Genomic DNA, 9,260 nt, shown 5'->3' with positions numbered 1-9,260 from the left:
AATCAAAGGATCCCCATCCATCCATCCATCCATCCATGCATAGGTTGTCTTTCTTCTTAGTGTTCTTGAATTGCACGCATCAATCAAGACCAAGACCTGAATAAGAGTAGAGATGATGGTCAAAAAGTAACAGCGGATATGTTTCTCCATTGGGTCCCACCTTTTCAACTCTCCTAGGTACAATTTCAATGCTGCTGTCTGTTCTGTTGGGTCTCATTAATCTGCTTTTGACTTTATCAAAAAATTATAAAATAAAATAAAAAAAAAGAGATTCTTATGAATCCGCAGCAAGCAATTTTACTTCGGTATGAAGCCCGATTTAATCAGGAACTATTGATGGTCTTTTCCAAAGTTAATTAAGTAGTGGTCGAGAAAAAGAGAAAGTAGTGGTTGAGAAAAGAAACAAAAAAAATCAGCCAATTTGCCTAGACGGAAAATTTCAAGTTTCGACGCTATGTCGTCACTGTTACTTTTTTTTCCCTCGGTTACTTAAACATCATACTAATGCTGTTCATGAAGCTTATTCAATTTGCAAATTCGTTGCAGGAATTTATTTGATTGCATGTATTGCACAATTTAACATTAACATCACTCGATTAATCAGCTCAGCTGGTATCGGAACTTATCAAATCACTGAGCTTTTGCATTGTTTGCCAATTTGGTTATAAGATGAAGGGAAAATGCAACTTTTCTGTAGATTTTTCTAGATTTTCTAGCACTAGGATAAAAAATATAGCTGTTGAATAAATCTAATTATTAGGATTTGTTCCACATTTTTAGTATTTGGTTATTTCTAGTTTATTAGAAATTTAAGAATTTTGTTATGATAGTTCGGGAGATTTGTTAGCAGAAGATTGTGTTGAATTGTTAACAAGTATTTTTTTGGTTAAGATTTGTTGGGACATATTTATGGTTGATTTGTTATTCTACCTCTATAAAAAGGGAAATTGACGAGTGAAAAGTAAGCAATTTTTTTGTAACACTAACTAAGGTGTTGTTTCTTAGTTTATACCCTAAAACCCAATAAAGTGGTATACATAACCTATATTTTAAAGGCATAAAACATAAAATGTATACGGTAGGAATCTTTTATCAATTCAAAGCCATAAAACAGTAGGTATCTTTCTATCAAATGTTTCAATTTTTAGTGGTGAAACTTACCAAATTTAGACCATTAAATTTTGGACTTATTTGGCAGTCAATGATCTATACATTATGGTGGAAACAAATTTTGTTTCATCACTAATTGAAGAACCAATGGGTAGATAAAATTATGGACCATAGAGTTGCAATTAGACAAAGATCCAAGACCACTATCCACATGTCATTTTTTGATGCCGTTTTCGCAAAGATAATGACTTGTGATTTGATTAAGAATAAACTATTTTCAATTAAAATGAAAAGAGAAAGTTTCACGACTAATTGGTCGGATTTTGACAATTCTAAAGTGGAACATGATGAAATCAAGAATTCAAATACAGATAAATTTTAGGAGAAGATTATTGATAGGCCAATCGAAGGAACCTATACTCATGAAAAATCCAAGGATGATGGTCATGACAAAATTTGTGAAAAACCATACAAAAGCTTTAGGGTTTGTCTTATATATCATTTAACAAGCATTGAGGGTGTTCCACTTTGAACCTATAAGAAAGGTAATTTAGATACATTAAAAAAGTCATCTTTTATTTGGAATTTGGCATAAGAAGGCAAAAAAAAAGTGATTTTTTTTTTTGCAGGACTAATCTTCAACTTACATAAAAAGCTAAAAGAAGAAATTCATTGCAATGCTGATCATCAGTTCCAAAAGTTCTTATATTCCAAAACAAGGTTCAAATATTTCACGAGATAATTCAAAATATGCAACAAAAGTAGCAAGGAGAAGTATTGAAATATGCACTTTCTCTGCAGATTTTTCTAGATTTTCTAGCACTAGGATAACTAAAATAGTTATTGAACAAATCTAATTATTAGGAATTGTCCCACATTTTTAGTATTTGGTTATTTCTAGTTTGTTAGAAATTTCTAAATTTTGTCAAGATTGTTCAGAAGATTTGGTAGTAGAAGATTATATTGAGTTATTAATAATTATTTTTTGTTCAAATTTGTTCAAAGATATTTATCATTGGTTTGTTGTTCTATCTCTATAAAGGGGAAAATTGATGAATGAAAAGTAAAACATTTTTTTTATAATACTAATTAAGGTGTTGTTACTTAATTTATACCTTAAAAACCAACAAAAATTAAAAGATGTTCAACCTTGTTCGATAAAAGCTTGAATAATATTGCTCATCGACCTCTTCTCATTGCATACCTTCTTGCCTCCCTCTTTTTCCCTTTCCTAGCGTTATCATAACAATGATTTGCATACAATGATGACCAGGGTTTGTTCTTAAATCTCAACCGTGTGAATCCAAGGCCCTTAATTACCGGACTATTAATACCCCCGGGCCTGAACATTTCCGTACAAGTGAGAAGCCAATGATGAATAACCTACGGTCCTAGACCGAGATGTGCAACTTGATCACGCAATTATACACATACACAATGATGAATATCTCTCCTTTTTCTTGGGAAAAAAAGCAGAAGAAGTAGACAGTATCCCTTTCAACACATCCCAAAAGCCACAAAAGTACAAGGGGAAAAAAAGGAAAATAATCGGATACTTCAATCTTAGGTTGCCTCCTTTCCAAGTGTCCCAGCTAATATTCACAAAAACCCTCCCATAAGAATTTCTTGACCCAGTTTTTATTTTCTTCTCTCATTTTCTGAATTTTTGGATGTAAAGACAAAGAAGAGAAGCTAGAGGTGTGCTGTGGTCGTAGCAGGCGGCATGTTAAGGAACAGTTGCACCAAGCTAGCAGCTGCATTCATTGCTAAAATCTCCCTTTTGGGGATTTGTCGCTTTTCACGTCTCCCTTGATTACGCCCTGCAGGGGATTTTTTTATTCTTTTACCAGAATTCCATTTAAATACTCTTTGGAGTGGTCTGCTTCCCACGATCAACACTTGTTCTTTCAGACACTGAATTCATTCAATCAGTCATCATTCTTCCTTGTGCTCTCTCTGTCTTTGTTTCTTGAGAAGGAAAACGGCTGCGGGAATGGATGGATTCCAATAAATGGTGCAGAATAAGAGGTCTGGAATTTGTCTAGCTCCTTTATTCTCCAACGCATTATATATTAGTTCTTTTTTCAGTTCTTACGCCCATTTTTCTCCAGTAAGACATGCCTCGATTTTTGTTTTTTGCAATTTCTCATTTGATTTCTGATAAAAATGCTATAAATAAAATGTCTAATCTATATAGAAGGTTTTAACTTATTTATAGAAGGTTTTATCTCTTTCTTTAAAAAATTTTAATGTCACTAGATGATTAGGTTATGCTTTTTTCATATTGTTTCCCGGTACGTTGCTTCGTCCACTTTTCTCAAAAGAAACTTTTTCCCCATTTTCCAGTGCATCAGAAATATATCTATACGGCTAATCCTAGTTGGTGCACTTCTGCCATAAGTCTAACGGCCAACTGAGTTAGGATTTTGGGCTTATTTACCTTTTTCAGAGAGTTGATCATAGACCAGACTCGAAGTGCAGCTAGTGCCCAAGCTGGACTAATGTCATATTATGTGTGATAGAGCAGGCTGAATTTACAAGAGTAAGGTAACCTGATCCTGCTCCCTTTTCTAGCGTCTCTTCCTATCCCACTTTAAAGACTCTGCACCTTATCTCCCTTTATGTTACAAAAGCAATATATATGGAGGTGTGTTTTTACTTAGTATATTCAAAGATAAAATCATGTCACTAGTCATTTTTTTGTCTATAGAGTGAGTGACCACTTGTAGCAATGCAGCTGCTCATCAATGCTTAGTTTTCTTTTTCTTGTGTTGTTTTGAGAATCACTCTAATGCCTATCAAGAAGGACATAACCAACATTTGAAGAAAAACCAAGACAGGGACTAGAGCGAAACTATTCTGATAGAAGAACAGCTTAAATCCATATATAGTAAGTTGATACCTGAAAATTTTTACGAGATCAAATACTCTACTTCTTTTCCTTTTTTTTTTCTGTTCAAGTTTTAAAGGTTTTAAGTTTCCTGATAAACTGCTGAAAAAGGCACTAACGCATACTTGCTGCTCAGTTGGAATAGGCAATATTTGCTTTCGGCTCTGGTCTATTCTTTTGAACTTGAAAGATTGAAGAAGAACGAATTCATTCTTTCTGGTCTCTGATGGCGTTGACTATGTACACGAGTCTTACCATACTGAACATCTCCACGAATTTGCATTCTTTTATTGCAAAAAAAAAAAGGGGAAATCCAATCAAATCTTTAGTGTATAGCGAGGGAAAAAACTTTTCAGCACGAAATCTTCCACAGTAGGGAATTGATGGGCATACTGTTAGAAATTTTCTTTAAAAAAAAAAAACAAGGGTTGTGGTCCAGCCAACTTGCCCTTGACAACCCAGAAACCCGAAGAGTAGAAATCACCAAAACCAATTTACATATCCAAAAGATTTCTTTTTTCTTTAAAAAAAAAAAACCCAGAATAGAGAAAGGAACTTCTGGGTCACTGAGAAATTTAGATACAGATTCAGCAATAGCTTGTATAGTGTGCTTATATATGGGACCATGCCTAGATTTGTTCCCTATGCACAAAAGTATATATAGCTTTTGTGTGCTTATGTATATATAGCTTGTTTTCCTGAATTTGTTTACCTATCTATTCCACTACCTAAATATAGCTAGGAATTCTAGTAGTACTATTTACGTTGCTTATCTCGTTATGGCTATTTATTCATACTGCAGAAAGAAAGAAAGAAAGAAAGAAGTGAAACCTGCGCACTGATTATTTTAGTTGATTTTGTCAGTTTAGTACGCTGCTTGGAATTTGAAGATGCTCAGTAACTTCTTGGTGCATCTTTTCCGGTCCCTTCTTTTTTTGTTCTTTTTTCTTTTTTATGAAATTTTCAGGTTAGGTTGAGGTAGAAGATAGATAACAAGTACTAGTATTCGATAGGTGTGCCTGTACAGCCTAGGCATAATTCTACGAATTTGGCTACCCTCTGGTCCTTTTCAACCCTGATGAAACAACCATATCTAGACAGCTATTTGTGATATTTTGAGCTTTCAGGTGGAAGAATGGATTATAATTAGTAGGCATAATTTCAGAAACCGCCCTTGAGGTCTCTAACAATTTTAGGAAGCTCCTCTTAGGTTTCAAAAATTACTCTCACCTCCCTTGCTTTCACTATTTATGCTTCAAAATAGGCCCAATAGGTTACCAATTCTTTCAAATATCCTAAACTGCCCTTCTTGTCAAAAAGATAAAAAGGAAAAATAAAAAGAGCTTTGTTGATTCCTTTCTTCCAACACCAAAGCCAACAAACACTTTCTACCAAAAATAAAATTTTGGAAAAAAAATTCAACTATGATGATTGTCTTCTTCGAAGCAACGCCACCACAAAAGCCAAGAAAACACCCCAATTTAAATCAAAATAAACTCCAATAATTGTAGCACTGAAAACACTACAAACCTAATTTATGTCCGGTAGTCCCAACCTGACATTGACTACACAAGTCAATTAAATCCGTCACTTGGTGCTAAAGTAGATAAAACTTGACCTTAAATTTTAGCCAAAACAAACACTACATCAACAATCAATAGCGCAGCTCTTTCGTCTTCCTCTCTTTGTAGCCTCCTTTTTTTTTTTAACTACCCATTTCTAAAGCCCATCCATCCCTCAAATTCTTGACTTTTGACATCACTATGTTTTATCACCTATAAGCAACGAACATTGGATAAAATAAATAGACACAGAAAAATCGAATCCATTACACTTAGAATTAAAAGGATAAAAAGGATGAATTTAATCATATTTGCAAAAAAGAGGTGAGAATAGAGATGAAAAAAAAAGAAGAATAAGAAAAAGAAAAGGAGGAGGATAAATACGGGTACACGATGATAAATAGAATTTGGTCTTGAATTGGAGGAAAAATATTAGGTAGAGAGGAATAGATGGCAGGAATTTAGCAAAAAAAGAAATGGAAGAAAGAGTAAGGTAGAAAGGAGGAAGTGTGAGGGAGAGAGAAAGATAGAATAAGTAAATTTTGATTTTTCTTGGAGTTTATGAAATTTTCAAAATAAAAAATGTCATTAAGTATCCTATACTGGGGTAGAAGAGTACTTTTGCAGCAATAAGGGAGGTATGTGTAATTTTAAAATATAAAAGGGAGCTTTGTGAAATTGTTAGAAATCTCAAGGAAAGTTTCTGAAATTATCCCTAATTAGTATACGTATGTATCTTCTTCTTCTTCTTCTTCTTTCCGAAGAGTCAGACAATTAAACCCCCCCCCCCCCCCCCAAACAGCATAGTACTTTGATAATTAGGCAATAATATTTCATGCTTTAGGAGTCACCAAAAGTTGGAGATTACCATGAAGAGGGACTGAAATTCAACACTCCATGAGACAGCCATACATAGGTACTCCCTCCTTCCTTTACCTTTTCTATTTTCCAGTTATGCAAGCATTTTGATAAAAAAAATTCGACCAGTGATTATTTTAGTTACAGCATATTTTGTAAGGAAACTACTATTTTGACAGATACATACATTCACTAGTTCTTCAGATAAATTATAATTTTTTTTTTTAAAAAAAATCAACATGGTGCTGGGTATATGACTTCCTTACATGTTTTATGAACTTTATTTTATTGGTGTTTTCTTCTTCATAACGAAGAATTTGTTGTTAAACAACTTTGGTTTAGAATATTTTATATTAAACTGTAAGTAGATGTCAAGTTTGAATCATTATGCCAAAGAAATAGAAAAAAATTAATTCACGATTTTTTTATTTTCAAAATTACACTTGAAAAACAAAATTTACTGTCAATTATATGTTGCACCCCCATGTAAGAATCCTGACTCCGCCACTGCATACCAGCCTGCGGTCAAGAACAAGGCTGAATTGCGGTCCTGGTTCTCTATATTTGACATGCTTTAATGTCAATGCCTTTGGTCTCTTATATTTATGGTTGCTACAGATTTGTGCCAAGCCTGAACGTTAACAAATATGGTCCGATCTCTTATGTTCATGCAACTTCGATCGTTTGGAGTTAGTAGAAAAAGTCCCCAACTATAAGGAAACCAAAATCGCAAAATGTACAAATGAAACCTCAAACCATAACGATTATCACTTTACCCCTATAAACTATAAGCTTATTATCAATTTATTCCTAATGTTATTTTTTAGGTAATTTATTTCACTATTAAACCAACTTAGCAAGTTAATAAACTTTAGAAGAAAGTACCACTCTTTTTGTATAATAAAAACAATAAAAAATTTAGAGCAACTCTTTTCTTTTTTAATATCAAGAAAAAAGTTAGAACATTAATTTCTTTCTTCTTGGCAATCTTATTAAAATTGAAAAAAATAAAAAGGTAGGGATGGAGAAAGAGAGAGAGAGAGAGTTCAATTTTTTTTAAAAAACATATAGATAAGATATTTTTATTATTTTAAAATTACTTTACTTTTCTATTTACCATCTAATTCCAATCCTAATTCTGATGACTTTAAAATAATACGATAATATTATTTTTTTTCTTATTTTCTTTCTTTGCAAAATCTAATTTTTTTCCTTCTCTCCTATCTCTTTTTTTTTTCTAGTATTAATAAGTATGAAAAAAGGAATTTGAAAAAAATCCTTTTATTTTTATGTTTTTTGAACTGTTGGAGTGAATAAAAAGGAAGAATAACTATTTCTAATTTTTTATATTTAATTATCTATCAAAAAAGGGAATATACATTGCAAATTTTTTGAACATACTGGTTAGCTTAACAATTAGATAAAACACCTAAAAAATAATGTTAGAAAGTAAAACAATTGTATCACCATAATTTAAAGGGATAAAGCGATAATAGCAATGTAGTATTGCTATAAAATAAAAGAGTCTTTTATCCAAAATTTGTTAACATGCTGAGTTGAATTACCTATGGGAATGAAGTGATTAAAAGATAGCTTTAGGGAATAAATTGATAGTAGTGATATAGTTTAGTATATAAATATAAGGAAAAATAACAATTGTTAGTGTATATATATGTGTGTGTATATATATATATATATACATGGTAGATTAGGTGTAATTCAATTTTATTAATTGGATTGGACACCCGTTAATATATAAATGTACATGTATATGTGTACACACACATATGTATATATATATACACATATATATTGAGAATATTCAGTTACAGTAGTCGTACACTAGAATAGTTGGTGCAGAAACGGGATGATGCATTGAGATGTTGTTCAGCAAAATATTGGCTGCTATGCTTTTCCATTTTAGCCCTTTGCTATATTACGTTCTCCTGTAGTTCTACGAGATTAGACATGCCATTTCATTATCTGTCCTCCAGCCGAATATACTCACTCCATTCTATTTTGATAGTTCCATTTTTCTTTTTCATCTATTTCAAATTATAATTCATATTTTAATTGAAAATATAATTAGTTTTTAACTTCTCTAAAATATCTTTATTTAATATACTTTGCTATTAGTAACCTATCTTATTCAATAATTGCTTTAATTCATACCTTGAATGGTGCAACTTTTTACCAGTATTGTTGTTGCAATTGATGTAAAGGTATAATAATTAGTTATACTCCTAATATTAATGTAAGAATATTTTAGAAAAATATTAAATTAAATTTATTCTTTTAATAAATTTAACTAATTTTTATTAAATAGTGTAAAAAAATCAAAACTACCAAAGTAGAATGGAGAGCGTATAAAATATGATAAAGATTAAAGCTTTTTTAAAAAAAAAAAAAATCAAGCGGTAGTGCCTATACTAAAGGATAGGAATATGGAACTGAGCAATATAAAGCATTAGAGAGAGACACACCTAAAATACAGGGATACATCAGCACACTTTTGGAATTTTGCAAGTGTAAGATGCGGAATTTAAAAATGCAATCTATAGTACAGGGACACTCAAGTCATGGTGGCTAGTTTGACTTTGGCAGGTTGGTTACTTAATAATATAACTTAGGGTTAATTTCACATGCCTTCCCTGAGGTTTTTGATAATTACAAAAAGCTTTACTCAAGTTTTAAAAATTACACCTACATTCCTTATTTTCACTATTTAAGTAACATTCTAGGCCCAAAAAACTATACTTTTTCTCAAAATTTCTATAATGCCTTTGAGTTACAATTCACAACAAAAATGTAAAGGAAAAAAAGGGTTCTCCGTCTCTACT

General features: G+C 31.9%; 1 long non-coding RNA gene across 1 annotated transcript; it reads left to right on the top strand.

The window, feature by feature from the left end:
• The first annotated feature begins 2,801 nt into the window (after positions 1–2,801).
• On the top strand, positions 2,802–6,514 carry LOC140004892 (uncharacterized). Its single transcript, XR_011812710.1, has 3 exons — positions 2,802–3,138; positions 3,560–3,657; positions 6,407–6,514. It is a non-coding gene; the product is annotated as an uncharacterized lncRNA (long non-coding RNA).
• Positions 6,515–9,260: the final 2,746 nt, after the last annotated feature.

Source organism: Coffea arabica, chromosome 4c (assembly GCF_036785885.1).
Source record: "Coffea arabica cultivar ET-39 chromosome 4c, Coffea Arabica ET-39 HiFi, whole genome shotgun sequence".
Lineage (NCBI taxonomy): Eukaryota > Viridiplantae > Streptophyta > Magnoliopsida > Gentianales > Rubiaceae > Coffea > Coffea arabica.
Note: the sequence above shows the minus strand (reverse complement) of the source record. Positions and strands in the feature narration are given on the sequence as shown.